At 38.1% G+C, this 22,807-nt stretch overlaps 3 pseudogenes; 2 read left to right on the plus strand and 1 right to left on the minus strand.

The window, feature by feature from the left end:
* Positions 1–3,659: 3,659 nt before the first annotated feature.
* LOC147293139 (uncharacterized) lies at positions 3,660–10,084 on the minus strand (annotated as a pseudogene).
* A 7,804-nt stretch (positions 10,085–17,888) lies between these two features.
* Positions 17,889–20,236, plus strand: LOC147293140 (uncharacterized; annotated as a pseudogene).
* Positions 20,237–20,332: 96 nt separating this feature from the next.
* Positions 20,333–21,374, plus strand: LOC147293141 (secreted RxLR effector protein 161 pseudogene; annotated as a pseudogene).
* The last annotated feature ends 1,433 nt before the right edge of the window (positions 21,375–22,807 follow it).

Raw genomic sequence — 22,807 nt, forward strand, 5'->3', positions numbered from 1 at the left:
TACTACCATATCATCAATATAGATAATTAAGGCAGTAATTTTACCTCTTCTATGCTTCAAAAACAACGTATGGTCAGAGTTACTTTGTTTGTAGCCAAAATTCCTCATAGACTTGGTGAATCTGCCAAACCAAGCCCTAGGAGACTGCTTTAACCCATACAAAGATTTTTTTAGTTTGCACACCATTCCTATGTTAGAGTATAGTGATATACCAGGGGGAGGATCTATATACACTTCTTCAGTAAGTTCTCCATGCAAGAAAGCATTTTTAACGTCAAATTGGAGAAGTGGCCAATTTTGATTAGCTGCTAAAGGCAGAAGTACTCTCACTGTATTGAGCTTGGAAACTGGTGCAAACATTTCTTGATAATCTACACCATAAGACTGTGTATACCCCTTTGCAACTAGCCGAGCTTTAAATCTCTCAATAGTCCCATCTGCTTTGTATTTGACTGTAAATACCCATTTGCATCCCACGGTCTTCTTTCCCTTTGGTAAGGGTACAAGTTCTCAAGTAGCATTCTTTTTCAAAGCTGCCATCTCCTCTGCCATAGCTTTGGTCCATATGGAATCTGCCAAAGCTTCCTGCAATTTACTAGGAATAGACACAGAAGATAATTGTAGTACAAAAGATGCATATGACTTGGATAACCTGTGAGATGATACATGACTATTTATGGAATACTTAACTTTGGCTTTGGGATCAGGCTTATATTTAGTTGGTGGTTAACCACGATTAGACCGTGGTGGAAGATGATATCATGTTTCACAATCAGGACCAGTATCATTATCTAAATCATTAATATTAGAATCAATAAGGGTAGGAAGAATAGAATTAGGTGATACCTCTAAGAGATTATCCAGAGAAGATTGGATCAGTGGTTATGGTGAAGGAGTAGGAGACAATGTACTATCATAGACTTGATTTTCACATGTATCACCAGAGCACTCGGAGGACAAAGTAGGAGATGATGTATTGACTTATTCCATGGAGTTCTCAAGACTGTCATTTGCAAACAAATTCATATCATCACGATTCTGAACTTCTTCCTTAGTCTCCCCCTGAAGAGAAGAATCTGGGATAGCTTTGGAGTAGAAAAATATGTGTTCATGAAATGTGACATCCATGTAGACAAAAAACTTTTGTGAAGTCGGATGATAACAACGGTAACTCTTCCAAGAAGAACCATACCCCACAAATACACACTTCAATGCACGTGGATCAAGCTTGGTACATTGGTGGGTATGTAAATGAACATATACGACGCACCCAAACACATGAGGTTCCAAATGAACAATGGAAGGAAGCGGATAGTGGTCAGATAACACATCCAAAGGCCTGCAAAAACTCAGAACACTAGAGGGTGTGCGATTAATGAGATACATAGCAGAGCTCAATGCCTAGCTCCACAAGTGAGACAGAACATGACCGCCAAGTAACAGTGACCGAGTAACTTCCAATAGATGTCAATTTTTACGCTCAGCAACTCCGTTCTGTTAGGGAGAATGAGGACAAGAAGTTTGGTGAAGAGTACCGACTGAATGTAGAAAGTCAGTCATCTCTTTATTGACATACTCACCCCCATTATCGGAACAGAGAACTTTGATAGAAACACCAAATTATGTGAGTACCATTTGGTGGAACATGTGAAAGATAGCACAAACATCACTCTTATATTTCAAAAAATAACCCAGGTCATCCTGGTACAGTCATCAATAAAAGAAATGAACCACTTCATCCCATTACTCGTAGAAAGAGGGGCAGGACCCCACACATCTGAATGAACTAAGGCAAAAAGGGCGGCAACTTTATTATCATTTGTAGAAAAAACAGTACGATGGTTTTTGGCCATAACACAAGTATCACAAACAAAATCGGAAAGACTAAATCCAGTAAACAAGGATGGAAACAGTCGTTTCAGATAACTAAATGAGGGATGACCTAGCCGCCGATGCCATAATCAAATCTCTCTCTTCTTTCGCAAAATGTTGTCGCCCATGACATGAACTAGTGCCTGACCAGCAGACTGAGCAAATCCATTGTCTAGATAGTACAAACCTACTCTCCGGTTATCACTACCAATCTTCTCCTTGGTATGAATGTTCTGAAAAACGCAGTGAGTGAGAAAAAAAGTGGCAACACAATTATAAGATTTGGTTAGTTGACTAACATAAATAAGATTACAATCTAGTGATGGAACAAATAAAACGTCAGATATAGACAAAGATACAGTGCCGGCCGACTCCAACAACCGGAGAAGACACACCATTGGCATTAGTGATAATGGATGTAGGACAAGTGGAGGTAAAATGACGAAACACAGAACGATCACAAGTCATATGGTCAGTTGCACCTGTATCAATTATCCATGTACTATGTCCAGTAAAAGACAGAAAACTAAGAGCAGAACCAGATATACCTGACTTGGCAACGAATCCGGAAGCAGTGACTAAGTTGCTTTTGGAAACGTGCGCAGAAGACTCAAAGGTCTGACCGGGTTTCCCTGCCTTCTTCTTTTCCCACCACTCGGGATACCCATGTTTCTTAAAACAGGTATCCTCAACATGGTTAGTATTATTGCAGTAGGTGCACTTCCTGCCAGACTTCTTAGAATCAAACTTTCCACCAGTTCTCTTGGCGGCAAAGACTCATTTCTCAATCACTGAACTACCCATCATAACCTTTTGTTTGTTGGCTTCAGTACACACAGTAGCATACGCCTCCCTTAAACTGGGAAGAGTTGAGGATGCTAAAATCCAGCTATGAACTGCATCCAGATGTGAATCGAGACCGGCTAGGAAGATATAAACGCGATCAACATTGATTTTAGCAGCTCTTGTACGGATATCATCCGCATTTGTCAATGCACAGGGGCGAAGTGCATCAAGTTCCTGCCAAATATGTTGCAATTTCCCAAAATAAGCCATAATAGTGCCACCATTTTGTTTAGTGGTAATTAACTGGCACTGGAGCTGATAAGTTTTGTTGAAATCTTGATTAACAGAGTATTGTTGTTGGAGAGCCTCCCAAATGTCTTTGGCAGTTGTGATCCGTTGAAACATGGTTCTCACATCTCGAGTCATTAAATTTAACATCTAGGCTTTTACCATACAATTTTTCTCATTCCAAGTCTCATACTCGGCAGAATCGATAGCGGGTGCAGATCGTGATCCACTGATAAGGCTCCATCTTCTTCTTCCAGTACTATTTATCTGTGCATTAATGGCCCAATCAACATAATTGGTGTCATCTAATTTCTCTGGTGCAATAGCAGAATTGATTTCATGTGAAGACAGTGGTGGCAAAGGTGGGGGTTTACTGGAACCACTTTTTGTGTCAGATCCAGTTGATTTAAAATCAGCCATCATGGGCTATTCATTTCTTTCGTTTGCCATATAAACAGAGAAAAAATAACAGAGGAACAAACAAGTCGCACACAAAGACTAGCACAAACAGAGGGGGGATGCGACGGCAAAGGAGTCACGAAGGTGCTGCTGGGTTACGGTGGAGTCGCGGCTACAGCAAGGTCGTGATAGAGGAGTCACAAGGGCAAAGCAGCGAGAGCATGGTGGTGCTAGGCTGCGGTGGAGGTTGGGCGACGCCCTCATGCAGGCGGATGAGCAGTGCAACGTACTCGCGGTGGCTGGGCGGCGCGCGGTCAGTCGCGGAGGGCAGTGCGATGTGGCTGGGTTGCACGTGGTGAGTCACGGAGGGCAGCGCGATGCAGCTGGGCGGTGCGCAGTGGGTTGCGGAGGGCAGTGCGCGAAGCACTCGTGGGGGCAGCGGACGTGTAGTGGGTTGTGGTGACGCACTCGTAGTGGCTAGACGACGCATGGTAAGTCACGGAGGCAGTGGACGTTGTGCGGTGGGTTGCGGAGAAAATGTTGTTGTCTCTGTACAGATATAGGTACAGAGAAGGAGAAAAAACAGGCATGCCAAGATGATGAACTTTTCAGCCAAAGAGTAGTAGATCTTGGATTTTATGGGTAAATCACTAACCAAATTTATTTAGTGATTAGAAAAACAACAACCAACAAACATAAACACCCTCTGGTTCCTATGAAAGAGAAGAGGATACCAGAGTCGACTCTGATACCATGATAAAACTTAAGGTTTGGGGTGATTTTCTGATATCTTTTCAATTAGAGGAATTATATAGGAATACAGATATACAAGTATGGTAAGTCAACTTGTAGCTAAAGTCGACTACACAAATTAAGCTACACTATCCCACAAATCTTTCTTACAAATCTCTATAATATCTGCACAATTGAGTCACTCTCAACATGCTACCCTCTTTTACTCATTTTATTCCAATTTTACATAGTTTAAACCAAGGAGTAAAATTTTGAAATTTTCGACGAAATTTCGCCGAAAATTTCATTTTTGGCGAAATTTCATTTTTTAGGGGTATGGAAATTTTAACACCATACCAAATTAATTTCGAAAAATTTCGCCGAAATTTGCCCAAATCCTTGAAATTTCGCCGAAAGTTTCGATGTATAGACCGGAGAGAAAGGGGAGGCAGAGATCGAAGGGAGAGGGGAGGAGCACTGTCGCCGACTCGCCGGAGGGAGAGAAGAGATCGGAGAAGCTGCAGAGGCGCGCCGCGCCGTCGTCCAAGGGAGAGAACAGATCCGGGGAGGAAGAGAAGGAGATCGGGGGAGGGAGAGGGAGAGGGAGAGGGAAGAGAGAGATTAGGAGGGAAGAGAAAAACTAGAAGTGAAGGGAGATTGGAGAAGAAAAAGAAAAACAGGAGAAAAAAAGAGGAAGACCAGTAGACCACTAGCTTGAAGAAGACGAAGGCCACTGGAAGTCTGGAAGACACGGGGGAAGAAGAGGAAAAGAAGGAAAGAAAAAAAAAAGAAGAGAAAAGAAAGGAAAAGAAAAAAAAAAGAAAAGAAAAGGAAAGAAAAAAAAAAGAGAAAAAAAAAAAAAAAGAGAAAAGAAAAAAAGAAAAAAAGGAAAGAAAAAAAAAAATTTAGGGTGGATTGAGATTTAGAGTCTTTAGGCAATTGGAAAGAAAAAAAAAAGATTTGAAATTTTATTTGGGGTTTGATTTGGCCATTTTGGTGTTTCGTTTAGTTGTAAACATAAATTATGAAAAAAAAAAATTTACCCCTCATCATGAAGTTTCATTTCCTTAATGTTTGATTTTCCAATTTCAAGATCGAGAATTTGTAAAATTGAATTTTAGATAAATTGCTGTCGCCGCTGCTGTCATCAGGTTGGTTCTATTTTAACCAAATTCGGCTCAATTTAACTATCGAAGACCATTTCCAAGTCCCTTTGAGTAAGCTTGCTACTTCCCGTTGCCACATTGGTGATTTATTCTTGTAATTTCATTATGTAATTATTAATTAGTGAAGTATTTTTTAACAGTATTGTCTACAGCGCGCATTATATTCATCATATATCACATGAAACCTACTATATAATTTGGTTTTTTCAATATTTTTTCATCAATGTAGTAGATAATATGTTAAATAAACATATGGTAAAGTTTCATTCAAAATTTCCGTATTTTAATATTAATTTCCGTCGTTTCCGTCTAATTTTTGTCGAAATTTAAAAATCTTCGAAATTTCCGTCGAAATTTCCATCGAAATTTCCTTGAAACTCGAAATTTTATTCCTTGGTTTAAACATTCAAAAATTGTTCCTTTTTCGAGAAGTGTGGAAAGGGGTTTCACTAATGGTTAGATTTGTGGTTAGAACCAAGGAATAAAATTTCGGGTTTCGAGAAAATTTTGACGGAAATTTCGAAGATTTTTAAATTTCGACAAAAATTCGACGGAAACGACGGAAATTACTATCAAAATACGAAAATTTTGAATGAAACTTTACCATATGTTTATTTAACATATTATCTACTACATTGATAAAAAACATTGAAAAAACCAAGTTATATGGTAGGTTTCATGTGATATGTGATGAATATAATGCGCGCTGGAGGCAAATACTGTTAAAAAAATGCTTCACTAATTAATAATTACTTCAATAACACCTCAATTTTATTTTTACTACAATATTGCCACATGAATTACAAAAGTAATCAATACCACATAGAGTTTCTAGGAGGTTCAAAATTTCCGCTGTCTTCAGTATCATCATGTCCAGAGTAGGTGTAATGCGAAGAATAATCATCCCAAGATACTTCTCCAGCATAATTTTGCATGTAATTGCCAACATGCCAACCATATGGATCAGGAACCTGTTGTGGTTGAATTTGTCCATAAGCATACTCATTTGAAGAGTTTGTCTCTTGTAGTGCCAATGAGTTACTATCAGAATCAACCAAGTAAGGCAGATCTGGTGGGTAGAATATTGGAGGGTTTTGCCCATAATTGTAATTGTCACTTCCTACCCCCATAGAGCCAAAAGTGGTGGATAATGAATCATCTTCTTCTTGTGCCAAACTCTCATGACCTCTTTGTCTGCGACTATAGTCTTTTCCTATGGCACCAATTCCTGGTCCGGCACGCCTACTCCCATGATCCTCATCTTGTGTTGCATGTGTGTAGTTTGCTTCGACAGAAAATGGGCTCATATAATCTTGAGAATGTCCAGTGACATCTTCATTTCCACCTCTACCACCACCACCACTACCTCTACCTCCACTGTTAGTAGGAGTGCTCGATCTTTTGCTAGAGTTGCCTGATCGAGAAGGATTAGTGGGAACTGGCTCAGTACGATGTGTCGACCTTGGTTGCATAAGTTCATTCAAACTTGTAGTAGGGCTCACCTCCTCATTTAGAACTCTGTCCACATTGATACCTTCCTGACGTGCTTGAGCTGCAATATCAGGGTCTGAATTGCCTGCATCATCATCTAAATGGAGGGGCCTAATCCACTGATAAAGCTGGTTTTCCTCCACATCATCATCCCCTATAGAAGCATCATATATATTCAGCGGATCATATTCATCGACGCGATCCTCCTCTGCTTTCTTGTCTCGAAGTGCAAGCCTCATATTATAGTAGCAATTCACCATTTTTTCTAACCTACTGTATGAGAGCCTGTTTCGTTGTTTGGTGTGTATGAGTGCGAAAGTGCTCCAGTTTCTTTCACAAGCTGATGATGACGCCATTTGTGATAAAACTTTGATGGCTAACTTCCTCACAGTAGGCGCATCACTCCCATACATGATCCACCATTCACCTAAAATGAAAAATTTTTTTGTGTAAGTGTAACTATAAAAATAAATAATTAAGTTAAGGCATAAATTCAATTTAGACACGTAACTATATATGCTATTTCAACGGGGTCCACGAACTTTCAAATATTTCAATATACACCTGATTTATTATGTAAATTGAAAAATGAAATTTCGTCCATCAATTTATTGAGAGATTAGTTAAATGTCAATTTGGCTTTTGCTAACAGGGATTAATTGATGACGTGACACCAACTCAGCATACATTTCCCGCCAAATGAGCAACACATGTCCACTTGACACGGGCCCACACACCCATCACCTCTTTCCCGCTCGTCGAACGCTCTTCTGACCATTTAGTCTCCAAAAAACATCACGTTTCCCCCAAATTCGAATATAAATCTCTCACTTGTGTTCAACGAGCGAGAAAGAGATGATGACTTTGTGGATCCGTGTCAAGGGTTAGGTGGACCTGTGTAGCTCATTTGGCGGGAAATGAGCGACACGGGCCCACCTAACCCCTGGCATGGGCCCACAAACTCTCACTCTCTCTATTATTATTAAATTGTGGGCCCGTGTCGCTCATTTGGCGGGAAATGTTTGCTGAGACAGCGTCACGTCGTCAAGTAATCTCGGTCAGCAAAAGCCAAGCTGTTATTTAACTGATCTCTCAACGAATCAATGGACAAAAATTCATTTTTCAATTTAGATAATAAATCAGGTGTAAATTTGAAATATTTTAAAGTTCATGGACTCCGTTGAAATAGCTTATATAGTTATGTGTCTAAATTGAATTTATGCCTTAAGTTAATCTAACTAATACAAGTACGATGTATACTCACTAGGAGACATTCGTGATCTAGCGGTCTTTGCAGCTCGCTCTCCGAACATTTTCCGGGCATCTTTAAAATATGTTAACTAGATACAAATACAATAACAATTATACAATATCAATCAAATATATAATTTAAGACAATCAAATTCTATAAAGTATTAATATTTTTCGTAAGGATTCTTATGGGCCTTATGGCAAATTATTTTTACCTCATTTGCAAATTGGCCAACTTCTGGTGAATAGGGATCCAATTTGGAGAATACGTTGTGCACAGCCCGAATAAGTTCACCATCATCTCCAACGCCAGGTCTATATTGATAGCGAGGATTCAAATAATAGGCTGCAATCATGCATCAAGTAAATATAGAAATACATAATTAGTAATTTAGTTCATTAATTGAAAGCTAAATCAATTTAAAAAAATGCGGAACCAAAATAACAAATAAATTATCGGGTTACCTGCTACGTGCAAATCGTGTTGTAACGTTTTAAACCATCGATCGTTGATGATTTTTATTACCCACCGTGCACCCTGTTTTTTTTTCTAGCTCTTCCTTCACGACACGCATCAACTCATAAATTGATCCCATTGTAGGATACACTTCTGTGTCGACAATACGTAAAACTACGTAGAGAGGTTCAAACAGACTGCACACCTTATGCACCTGTTGCCAAAAAGAGTGATCAAGAACTATATTTTCAACCGTGATGCCTGCATTTGAATGCCGGAAATTGCTACGACCCCAATCATCACTGGTGAACAATTGCTTCAGCCCCATCATCTTACCATACAAACTATCCAATGCAATATAGTTTGTAGCAAATCGGGTGGCACCAGGACGAACAATATCTCCCTTCATGATTTCTCGCATCTTTGCCAACAACCAGTTATGGTTGTAAATATAATTCGTGATCATTCTGACTTTTTTAATCACATTAGCAACCTGCTCTTTCTTCCTAATCTCTTCAAACATTAGATCAATGCAATGTGCTGCACACGACGTCCAGTACACATTGTATTTGTTCATTAACTTCTTACCTGCTTTGACAAATACGGAACCATTGTCGGTCACAACTTGAACAACATTCTCCTCTCCAACCTCCGTGATTACATCCTTCAGTAGCCCATAAATATATTTATGATTCTTTATGCAATTTGAAGAATCAACGGACTTAAGGAATACCGACTTCCCTCTTGAGTAGGCCATGAAGTTTATGATAGACAGTTTGGTTGGACCTGTCCAACCATCGCACATGATTGTGCAACCATAAGTTGCCCAATCGGTCTTCAATTTGTTAACATGCTCTTGCATTTCTTGAAATTCCTGGTCCAAAAATGCGGTGCGTATCTGATAGGGTGTTGGAGGTTCCACTCCTACTCCTGCCTATTGACATCCTATCACCAAATTTTTAAAATGATGAGATGCTGCTTTTGAAGGAGGAACATTTTCATATATGAAGAACTTACTGATCAAGTGTTGCATCCCATCTTTGATTGACCCTCCGGAAAAGAGATTTTTAACACTCTTTTGGCGTGCTTGAGCTGCCTTGTACAATCTTGGTGCTACTGGAGGTGTTGGTCGTGATTCCCTCATGCTTGATGCTCTTTGCATCTGTGCACCACTACTAGACCCAGAACCTTGTCCCCTATTTGGGACTTTATGTAAGTGTTCCCTCTCCCATTCTGCTGCTCTAGAGGCTCGAAGTGCAGCTCGAAATTCTCTTCACTCTTGAGGCCCCATATCATCATTATGATCTTCATCATCATCATCCTCATCATCATCACTCAGCTCAATCTGACCTTGTCCTCGAAGCTCTTCTCTGAGCTCTTCCATCCTTTGTATTTTTTTGCTCTTTTGGTGTTGTTTGTGTTACATCCCTGCAATGATGAATTGTCTCACTTCTGGTGGGACACTATTGCATCGTTGCACATTGTGTCCAGGATCTAAACCACTAAGGTGGTATTTCAATCATGTCACTCCAGCACCCTTCATTACAAGGCCACAATATTTGCATATTGAACCTTGTCTGCTACCTGATAGTGGATCGGCATGATCCCAAGCTGGATCACGTGATCTCCCTCCACTGGCCATTGAATTCTAAATTTCTAATAACAAAAAGACATACACAGTAACACAAGAACAATAACAATTAACAAGAGAGTTAATTCTATATTAATATCATATCAGTATATCCCCAAGAAATTAATATCATATTAGTTATTAACTTATTACTAATTAGTAATTTCATATCATATCATATTGATATTACCAATTGGCAATTCCATATTACTAATTTGTAATTTCATATCATATCACCAATTTCATTTCCATATTACTAATTTCATATTAATTATTAATTTATTACCAACTCTATATTAATTTCACTAATTCTAAATTACCAATTCGGCAATTCCATACATGATACATGTTAGATACTATTAACAAATCATACAAATTTCATATTAATTATTAACAAATCATACTAATTCCAATTCCATATCATATCACCAATTTCATCTTCCATATCAATATTTATATATCATACAAATTACACAAATCATACAAATTAAAATCAACCCAAAATTATAAAATCAATTCCAAAATTATACGATTAAAGATTCAAAATTAACCCAAAATCATACAAATCAAAATCAACCCAAAATCATACAATTAATTCCAAAATTATACAAATTATACAATCAAATATGTAAAATCTCAACATCAATCCAAAATTATTCAATTAACCCTAAAATTTTAGTCACATTATCACATATTGATCTTAGATAATATCATAATAGGTGATAATAATTTATTTTGATGCTAAAAAATTTTAACTAGTAAAATTTTAAATATAGATAATGGCTTACAAAGTTAGAAACTCTGTAAAATTGTAAATAGAGATAATGAATTAATGACTAAAATTATAAAATTGTGTACAAATTACAAAGTACCAAGGGTTTGAATTACAAACCGATTTCTGGGTTAAGACTTAAGAGAGAGAGAGAGGTCGAGACTCGGAGTGGCCTCGAGGTAGCCTCTGATTTCTGGGTTGAGAGAGAGAGGTCCGAGTCAGAGAAAGGTCGAGACTCAGAGTGGCCTCGAGGTAGCCTCGAGGTGGCCGGATGCTTCGAGGTGGCTGGAGTTGGTGAGAAGACAGAGAACAGATCGACACAGAGAACGCCGGTGAGAAGAGAGAGAGAGATAAAGCCAGTCCAGTCCAAGCATCCAGCAAGCCAAGGAGAAGACGAAGGAGAGAGGAGAGATGGCGGCGCTGCAAATCGAGTTTGAGATCGAGAGAGGCGTGCGAGTTGCGACTGTGCAAGTGAGGTAAGTTGGTCTGGGTTATTGGGTAAGTGAGCGAAATTTCTCTGAAATTTAAAAAATTTAGCTGTTAGGGTGTTCGAAATTTTGCCCGAAATTTCGAATATTTCATCGAAACATTCCGAAATTTTGTCAAATCAGTGTTAAAATTTCGGACCCCCTCAAAATCGAAATTTTCGGCGAAATTTCACCGAAAAACTTCGAAATTTAAACCCTTAGAACCACAATGACTTATCAACCATATCCTCACCACATCAACTTCACCTTTCATATTAAAGTGGTTTTTTTAACCATTTACTCACATGAACTTTGACCCGTTTTTACTTCACCACCTAATAAATTTTTTTAACTCGATGTGACACCTTAATTAAAAAAAAAATATCAATGTTAGACCTTCATTACATTCCGTTAATATTTTTGTTAAAAATAAGGGCATGTTAGTCTTTCCATATTAGTTTTCTACTGTAAAAAATAAAAAATAAAAAATTGCAGCAACCTCACATGACTTGGACCAATAAAAAGTTTACACATGTCTTTTTATTTTAAAAAAACTTTATAACATTCCCAAAATTGTATGTAATTAATATATATACATCCATTATTATTTTTGAAAGACAAAAAACAAATTAAAAAACAAAAGATAAACCACCACTCCCCTTCATCCCCACACTCCCACTGCCTCTCTGGTCCACTCCCTGAGCTACCCAGATGTAATATGTTTCGATCATTCAGTGGCTCTCTCTTTCAACTAGACGATGATGAAACCACAATAATCGTCGTGAACTCCACAACCCCACCTCCACTCCACCACCAAACCCAATAACTTAATCACCAGCAAAACCTCATCTTTCATTCATAAGGTTCTAACTTTCATTCATAAGGTTCTAACTTTAACCCCTTCATTTTCAAACCCCTCTCTCCCATTTCTTCATCACCCACAGGTTTCCACACAAAACCAGCAACTGGGTATGCACCAGCTCTCCTAAACATTGCTCAATGAAACCATTCCCTTGGCGCTCTCTCTCTCTCTCTCTCTCTCTCTCTCTCTCTCTCTCTCTCTCCAGCCTCCCTGGTCTACTCCCCACAGTCATTTTCAGATCTCCTACTAAAGACGACGACGAAATTAAAGTCAATTTTCCTAAGACCCAAAATCTTTCCTTCCATCAGTTTCTTTCTTTATCTCTTCCTCTTTCTTTCTTTGTTGCTGGGAAGATCAAGATCAAGATGGTCATGATGATTATACTTTCCTTTTTTGGGTTTTGTGCAAAAATGAGAAAAGATGAGGTGGATTTTTAAGGGGCTGGTTGGGAGGAAGGGATGGGGAATGGGGTGGTCAGAGCAAGGACAGTCGGCGGTGGTAGAGGGAGGGGTAGTGGGGTTGCTGTTGTGTTTATTTTATATATATTTTTTGTTTTTTGAAAAAATTTAACTTTTAGGTTAAATTAGAAATTGTTGGATATGGAGAGTAAATTTTGGGGTATGAATCGAAGAATCTTAAAATAATTTCATTAGGACTCAAAAAGACCAAAATGTCCCTTAAAAAGAGGTCACGTGTGTCGCACGTGACTATTTTTTGATAGAAAATTAGACAGAATGTAACAGAGGTCTGACATTGAAATTTTTTTAAAATTAAGGTGTAACATCGAGTCAAAAAATTTATTAGGTGGTGAAGTGAAAAACGGGTTAAATTAAGTTTAGGTGGGTAAATTGATAAAAAGCCTATTAAAGTTTATTGTTTTTGCCTAGGGCAAAGCACTCTAAGTCCGATAGTCATACCTTTAAATTCACTCACAGAGTAAGGTCAAACACAAATGAGTGAAGTCTTAACCTATATTAGGCAAGAAAAGAGCCTGGGCTGAGATACTTCTCAGCCAAACAGTTGACTTGACTGGAAAAGTCAAATTGGGCCAAGTTTTAACAGCCAGAACCCATTTTCCTTCGAGACCCAGCGCCTAGGCTGTGGCATACCCGCAAAAGAAAGAGAGCCACATGGCGACCATCATCCTAACATGTGGCCTAGCCCTTTTTAGACCAAACACTTAGAGAAGTGCTCAAACCCCCCTCGAGGGCAGCAACATGCACACCTCTTTTTCTCTTATTACGCACCCCTTGCTCACATTTATTTAGTGAATTACAATTTTAACTCAAACTCAAATGACCATATATAAAGGACAATCCACCTCAACCCAACCATCCCAAGTCCCGACTCCACCCTTGGCCTCGACCCCGGCCACCACGCGCCTCCACTGTCACCGGTGGTTCAACCCACCAACCTCCATTTCTCTCTCCTTCCCTCTCTAACTTTGTCTCTATCTCTCTTCTCTCCTCTCTCCCTAAAACTAACATTGATGTTGACATTTTCTTAATTAGCCCACTAATATGTTAGTCATGTGTTCTACCATGATCACCATTGCATTCATATTAGGCTTATTTGGACATTTACCCCTGAAGCTATAGTGTCGTCTCATTTCACCTCCTTAAAATTTGTTGTCTCAATTTACCCCTTGTAAGTTTCTTCAGTGTCATACATAACCCGAATCGTCAAGTCTATTATTCCACCGTTTGAATTGTTGACGTGGCAGGGGGTAAATTGACGGTATAATTGACAGACTTGACGGTTTCTGGATTATGTAAGGCACCTGAGAAATTTTAGGGGTATATTGAGACAATAAACTTTAAGAGGGTAAAGTGAGACAAAACTATAGTTTCAAAGGGTAAATGTGCATATAAGCCTTGATATTATTGGTGGGTAAATTAGTTTGTTGCTTTATTTATTTAAGGCTTATTATCACTTTGTTTGGCTCATTTCTATCATAACCTCTGTTAGCCTTATTGACGTGGCGTCTACATGACATGACATTTTGGTTATTTCAACCAGCATGGACCACTCATCGCCCCACTTTTGCCACATAGACGCAAAAGTGGGACCCACCCCTTGCCACGCCAGCTTTCCTACCCATTTTGTTGAACTCCCGCCCACTTTTCCTCCTATGTTCCCCATCTGCTGAAATTAATACTCCTCGACCCTTTTCACTCTCACCTCTCTCCACCCTTATCAATTTTATCTGGTGGCTGCCCGGCTTGTTTACACACACAAAACCCAACAATCACACAAAATATATACCTGGAATTGACTCCTAAAGATTCAACAGACCAAGCAGAGAGGAAACCAGATCCAAACTGCCACCACAAGTGGAGAATTCACGGCGGCAAAGGCTACCTGGGCAAGAAATTCTACCTACATTAAACCCAAACACTACCTAGCAGTTGAAAACCAATCCAAAAGGCTAAGGGAGAAACAAAAATACCAAAACACAATGTCGATCACTACCACACGCGGCGGAGTACGTTGTGGCAGTGAGCTCGATTCTAGGTTTTTCAAATTCTACAACAAATTTCTCAATTCAACCACACAACCAGGTAGAGGATGAAGAAATGGTGAGAATCGATACCTAACTCGACAAAAATGACTGCCGGAAAAGCCCAAATTGTCGGAACCCAGGGAGCCTCCCTGCGTCTAGCAGTTGTACACAATTATCCAAGGACACCACATGACTTAGTGCGACGAGAGGAAGACGACCCAACCGGTCCAGCATCACAACTTGATCCGCCGGAAATGGCAAATCGCCGACAAGGACCCGTTGGTGTTCAAGTCGTGTTCTATTTTTTTTGGGTGATTTTCCAGGCGAGTGAGTGGAAGAGGGGGGAAGAGGGAAGGACAACGAACAAAACCCGACCAACACCTAAAGCGTTGACCACCGGACGGTGCATGACACGCCGGTGACAAGTGCGGTGAAGGAGAGAGAGAGAGAGAGAGAGAGAGAGAGAGAGAGAGAGAGAGAAGGAAAAAAAATGAGAGAAAGAAGATAAAAAAAATAGAAAAAGGGGGGTGGAACGAGTGAGTGAGGAAATGACCAAAATGGTCTGCCACGTTGGGACCACATCAGCAAGGCTAACAGAGGTTATGACAGAATTGATCCGAAGTGGCACATTGAAACACGAGATATACTATCAGGTGGCAAATTGAGACAATTAAAACAACAGAGGGTGAATTGAGATTTCGTTACACTTTCAGGGGGCAAAAGTAATAATAAGCCTTTATTTAATAAAATTGTATCATTCACAATGGTACCATATTATATTTAACAAATTTAATTTTTCTTTCTTATTTAACTAACTTATAGAAAGTAGTGTTTTAGTGATTGGAACCAAATTATAATTATATAATTAAATAGCATATAATGGGTTCAAATTTTAGGGTTTTTTTTAAAAAAAAAAAAATTCAAAAATTGAAAAGCCTATGACCGAATGGCCCACTTGTAAAAACATGGTGACATGCCGGTCCACTTTAATGAGCCAAACGCTCGGCACTGTTCACCGAGTGTGCGACAATTGCCACTGTGCAACAATGACTATTTGAAACTGCATAAAAAAGATACTTATATATGTCATTTCTTAATAAACATGTCAAAAACTAATGAAACTAACACAAAACACAAAATTCAAGCTTATGGAGTCACATCGATCTTAGGGTTTTAAGGGAGGGGGGAAACCTAGAATACTCTGATACCATGTGAGTTATGTGTAATTGGATGATCGATCTTCTCATTAACAAATTAATATGTGTATGTATACAAGTACAAAGAAAGCCCAATGACTTAAGGCACAAGCAATGACACAAACATTACTAAATACAATAGGATTAGGCCTATAAACAAAGTCTATCTAATATAGCCACATGCGTTATGACGTAAAAATGACTGTTACTAATTACTACAGTTCGACAGTAGCAAACTCTCTAGTTTAAAAAAAAAAGAAAAAAAAAGCAGATCGAGCGATCGACATTGTTAAAACACAGGGCTTGTTATAACATGAGTTTAATTGTCAAAAAGTGGACCTCGATCTTTGTCATAAAAACCTTTTAGGTGAGTTTATTTATCACAAGAGGAATTTGGTCCAATCATTCGGCAAACTGCTTTTAGTTGATAGATACGAGGATCAGTTCGGGGTTTATAAATTGAATGTGATTGAACAACAATGGGTTGGGATATATGGAAGCTTTGGGTGATCCAATATTATTTGTGGGTTGTGATTGCTGCTTCTCTGTTTCTACTCAAGATGTCCCCAACTGCAAGGGGAATCATATTTTCTATAGTCCTAGCTTTACTCAAGATAGTACTCACATTAGTGAAATTGGAGTTTTCAAGTTCAACTTAGATGATGATGGTGGGCTAGCATATTATGCAAGCTTTTCTAATATCTTTTCCCAACCCCAACCTTTGCCTAAGTCTGCTCGATATAGAAAGCTGGATTAATTTAATTGCTTTTTAATGTGTGGTTGCTTTTTGATAATCTTTTTGTATCTTAATGTTTGTGAAATATCATAATCTCCAAATCCAATGGTTGACTATGTACTATGATTTTATATATTATGCTTTTTTTATTTTATTTTGACAGTTATGTTTGTTGTCACATGTTAAGTGTACATTAGTTCTATTATAGAAAATGAAAGTAATTCATCTGACTATATATATATATATATTTTTTTTTTTTGCCAAAGTTAGCATGGCAGCATTTTGTGGATTTCCTGTTATGTCATACCGTAATGACATAAAGGGATCACAATACAGGTTGCCCCAATTACTATGTTGATGACTAATTTGTCATTGTCAGAAATTACTCCCTTTACCAGATAAAAAATAAAAAAAAAACACATTTAAGCAGGGACGAACGCACAGCCAATCTTGGGGGGTCGAGCGACCCCCTGAACAGCGGAGCACGCAGGCTTGGACCTCTGGACGGCGACACTAGAGACCCTCCGACGTGAAGAAGGCGACCCCTAGGTGTTTGATGAAAGTGGTCACTGAGAAGAGAAGAAAGGGCTGGGTTGTGGGCTGCTCACTGAGTCATTGGCGCTGTTTGTTTTGTTTTGTTTTTTGTTTTTTGTTTTTTGTTTTTTTGTTTGTTCACTTGTTGCCTAGCCAAAAACGACTTGGCTTGTTTAATTTTTTTTTAAGTTCCTGCTTTCAGCCTCTTCCTCGCTCATTCCCTTCATTAATTTCCCCAAACAGCAAAATCCACACACAGAGCCCAACCCACAAAGGCTAGTACCCAGTCAGCCGTCACCCCTGTTGCAGTGTTGCCCGCTGTCGCTCCTGCTGGCTGCTACCCAGTGCCCTGCAAAACTCAAGTTTGAAGTTTGAATTTTATTTTTTCAAGTAAGTTTGAAGTTTCAAACCCTAATTCTCAATTCACCTTAAATTTATAATATATGATGTTTTTTAATTAATTGATAAGATTATTGTGATGAAATTAGACTAATTAGTGGTTTCTTGATGTTGATTTAATTATTGGTTGATTAATTGATTATGGGTTGTTATTGTATTAATATGATTATTGGATTGTTGTTGATTATTGTTATTACTTTGATAATTTGATTAATTGATTATGAGTTTTTATTATATTAAGTTGATTATTGGATTTTGGTTGATTATTGTTATTACTTTAATAAATTTGATAAATTTATTATTATAATTTAATTGATTATTGAAAATTGGTTTACATGTGTAGAATTATGGAACGATGTTTTAGGAGAAAAATTCCAACGGGTAGTTCAAATAATTCGGCTAATTCAAGTTTTGATTTGACTTTAAGTGGGTTAAATGATATTTTGGCTAATCTTCAAGCAAACCCTGGACTAAGAACTCAAATGACGGATTATAGCCCTATTTCGAGATGAGATCCGAAGAGCATATCTACAAAAGAGACCTTGTCAACCTAGAGGTCATATATTCCCACAAACTAATCAATCGGGAATTGATCGACGCTTCATTTCCCAATGGTTTGATGAGTTTGATTGGTCGGAGTATAGTCAATCTAAGGATGCTGCATTTTGCCTTTATTGCTATCTATTTAAATCCAATTTTAAACAAGCGGGTAGTGACATCTTTACTAAGGTAGGCTTCAGGAATTGGAAGAATGGGAGAGAAAAGTTTAGCACGCATGTTGGGCCAGTTGACAGTGTTCACAATCGATCTAGAGAAGCTGCTATGAATTTAATGAACCAAAATTCACATATTGAAACAGTTGTGCAAAAACAGTCAGACAAAGCTCGTATTGCTTATCGCACTTGCTTGAGTGCATCAATTGATTGCACAAAGTTTTTGTTGCGATAAGGACTTTTTTTCGTGGCAATAATGAAAGTGCCACTTCAAGTAATAGGGGGAATTATTTAGAGCTTTTGCAATTTCTTGCAGATCATGATGAGAAAGTTAAGGCCGTTGTGTTGGAAAATGCCCCGGGGAATCTCAAGTTAGTAGCTCCTTCAATTCAAAAAGATCTTGTTAATGCATGTGCAATGGAAACCATTGGGGTTATCATGAATGATATGAAAGATCAACTCTTTTCTATATTGGTGGATGATTCACGTGATATTTCAATAAAGGAGCAAATGGCTATGGTGTTGCGTTATGTGGACGACAAACGGTAGGTAATGGAAAGGTTTGTGGGGGTCCAACATGTTGCTGAAACCACTTCTAGTGCACTAAAGGATGCCATTGATGCATTCTTTTCTTTCAACAAATTGAGCTTTTCCAAGCCACGAGGGCAAGGTTATGATGCAGCTAGTAATATGAGAGGTGAGTTCAATGGCCTTAAAACAAAAATTTTGAGAGAACAACCTTGTGCATTTTATGTTCATTACTTTGCTCATCAACTTCAACTAGCTCTTGTTGCCGTGGCAAAGAAAAATGCCGACATTGCCACTTTTTTCACATCTTGTAATAGTGTGGTTAATATTGTTGGAGCATCTTGTAAGCGTCATGATGCATTGACAGAGCAACTCCAAAAAGAGCTTATGGAAGCCTTTGAAAATGATTGTCTTCAAACGGGTCGAGGCTTAAATTAAGAATCTAGTCTCAAACGTGCCGGTGATATACGTTGGAACTCCCATTATGGTATATTGATTAGTTTGATTTCCATGTTTGCATCAGTTGTGAAGGTTTTTGAATTGATTGTTGATGATCGCTACAATGATAGTGTGGGTAAAGCAAATAGATTATTGAGAGAAATACTATCTTTTCAGTTTGTGTTTCACCTATTTTTGATGAGATCTATATTAGGAATCACAAATGCTTTGTCAAAAGCATTACAAACGAAAGATCAAGAAATTGTGAGTGCAATGGCTTTAGTCAAAGCATGTAAGGAAAGACTATACCATATGAGAAATAATGCGTTTGATCTTTTGGTTGATCAAGTATATTCTTTTTGTGCCAAAAATCATATTGAGGTTCCTAACATGGATGAGACATATGTAGCTCAAGGGAGGTCACGGCGCAATGCTCCAATAAAAACATATCATCATCATTATCGTGTGGAGCTCTTTGTTTATGTCATTGATGAGGAACTTATGGAATTGGAGGATCACTTCAATGAGGTAAATCATGAGTTACTTATTTGTTTGGCATGTTTGAGTCCGGATAATTCTTTCGTAGCTTTTGACATACAAAAGCTACTTCGCCTTGCTCAATTTTATCCTCAAGATTCTTCGGATCAAGATCTATTGGTACTTGAAGATCAACTTAGGATTTATATTCATCATATGCGTTCAAGTAGTGATTTTTCAGAATTGAAAGGGATTGGTGATCTTGCGAAAAAATTGGTGGAGAAAGGGTTGGATCGGACATATACTTATGTGTATTTGCTTATTACATTGACTTTGGTTTTATCGATTGCAACTACTTCAGTGGAGAGGGCATTTTCCGCCATGAATATTATTAAGGGTCCACTCCACAGCAAAATGAGAGATCAATGGTTGAGCGATAGCTTAATTGTTTACATTGCGAAAAATGTTTTTAATTGTATTGATAATAAAGCTATAATGACGCGTTTTCAAATATGAAAACTCGTCGTGGACAATTGTAGCAAGTATATTTTTATCATGAATTATAAATGAAACTACTATCATTTAATTTTTTTAGTGTTATTTTCGTAAAATAAATTTATGGTATAGTGTACACTATGACCCCCCGAGATCAAATTCCTGGATCCGTCACTGCATTTGAGCCCCCAAGACCACATATGAGTTTGATCAGTTTTGCACTTGCTACTAAGAGATTGGTGTAAACGTCAATTGTGTTTTTTTTTTTTTTGTTTTTTTTTTTTTACAATCAACTCCAGTTGCTCGCTGCTCAAGACTTTCATCATTCAAAATTTAAATCCTCATAGGGTCTTCTTTAGATATAAAAGCTCCAACTTCATATATATTGATTTTTTTTTCTCTTTGTGTGCTAATTAGCCTAATTTAATTGACTTGGGTCTCCATGTGCTTTATAAGTTGAATGCAGTTTCAGTGATCACATATTGTTTATGGGTGAAGATTGTGGCTTCTCTGCTTCTAGTCAAGATTTCCCTGGATCCTAGGGGAAATGCATTTATTTCTCTTACAGACATATTTCTTTAGGAAGATTACTACGTAGGTGTAGATCGAATTGAAATTGGAGTGTTCAACTTGGATGGTGGCTGTTTCGTGCCACTACAATCTTTATGCAAGCATTTATAAACTGCTTCATTTCTTCCTTGGAATTAAAGTAAAAAAATAAATGGAAATTGTATTTGTATCTCTCAAAAGAAATATGCCAAGAATTGGTGAAGAGATTCAGACTTGAAGATATATGCTAAGTCAGTCAGTACTCCTATAGAAGTTGGTGTTAAAGTTGGGAAAAATGATGGAGATTCAAAAGTGAATCAAACACTCTTTCGTAGTCTTGTTGGTGGTCTTATGTTTCTAACTACTATAAGACTAGACCTTGCATTTTCTGTGAGCTTCCTTAGCCAGTTCATGGAATCACCAAAAGATGTTCATTGGGAGCTTGGAAAGAGGATACTGAGATATCTGAAGGGAACTCTCAATTATGACCTTCATTATTATTCTGTGAAAAATTCGAATTTGATAGGTTACAATGATAGTGATTGGGCTGGAAGTGTCGACGATTGTAAGAGCACTTCAGGTTACGTTTTTGGCATTGGTTCAAGTGCAGTTTCATGGTCATCCAAGAAATAACTGGTTGTGGCTTTCTCATCTGCAGAATCAGAGTATATTGCAATTACTTCTGCTGGTTGTCAAGCTAGGTGGTTAAGAAGCATCATGGAAGAATTGGATCAATCTCAAGAAGCTCCTACCAGGCTGTTTTGTGATAACAAATTTGTCATATGTCTATCTGAGAATCCAATGTTTCACAGCAAGAGTAAGCACATCAAGATTAAGTTCCATTTTATTATAGAATTAATCAAGGGAAAATAAGTTGAAGTTCAGTTTTGCAAGTCTCAAGACCAGCTTGCAGACTTATTCACTAAACCATTGAAGAAGGACCTGATTGTCAAGATGAGGACTTTAATTGGAGTTAAAGAAGTCTAGCTTAAGGGGGATTGCTGAGAATAATCTAGACTTCTCTAGTTATTCTGGTGGTTGAAATTAATTAAGAGTCAGCTGTGTTTTTACATTTCTCTATGTGTCTTTACAGTTTTCTATGTAATATTTAATGTTGTGTTGGAAGTCTTATCTGTTAGAGAGTCTAGCTATTTAAAGCTTGTGTTGTATGCTACTGCAGTATCAATATTATAAGCATTTTTAGTTATACAAAAACTTTCTACGTGGTCAAGAGAACAAGTTTCTTCTCTTGGACTCTTAATATCAATATCTATTCCATCATCCTAGAACCAAGGGTTTAAATTTCAAAGTTTTTGGCGAAATTTCGCCGAAAATTTCGATTTTGAGGGGGTTCAAAATTTTAACACTGATTCGACAAAATTTCGGAATGTTTCGGCGAAATTTCGAACACCGTAACAGCCAAATTTTTTTAATTTCAGAGAAATTTCGTCGAAATTTAGCGAAATTTCCACGAAACTTCGCTCACTTACCCAATAACCCAGACCAACTTACCTCACCTGCACAGTCGCAACTCGCACGCCTCTCTCGATCTCAAACTCGATCTGCAGTGCCGCTATCTCTCCTCTCTCCTTCGTCTTCTCCTTGGCTTGCTGGACGCCTGGACTGGACTGGCTTCATCTCTCTCTCTCTTCTCACCGGCGTTCTCTGTGTCGATCTGTTCTCTGTCTTCTCACCAACTCCGGCCACCTCGAAGCATCCGGCCACCTCGAGGCCACTCCGAGTCTCGACCTCTCTCTCTCAACCCAGAAATCGGAGGCTACCTCGAGGCCACTCCGAGTCTCGACCTCTCTCTCTCTCTTAAGTCTTAACCCAGAAATCGGTTTGTAATTCAAACCCTTGGTACTTTGTAATTTGTACACAATTTTATAATTTTAGTCATTAATTCATTATCTCTATTTACAATTTTACAGAGTTTCTAACTTTGTAAGCCATTATCTATATTTAAAATTTTACTATTTAAAATTTTTTAGCATCAAAATAAATTATTATCACCTATTATGATATTATCTAAGATCAATATGTGATAATGTGACTAAAATTTTAGG

The sequence above is a fragment of the Dryas octopetala genome, chromosome 2 (assembly GCF_963921425.1).
Source record: "Dryas octopetala chromosome 2, drDryOcto1.1, whole genome shotgun sequence".
In the NCBI taxonomy this organism is placed as follows: Eukaryota; Viridiplantae; Streptophyta; class Magnoliopsida; order Rosales; family Rosaceae; genus Dryas; species Dryas octopetala.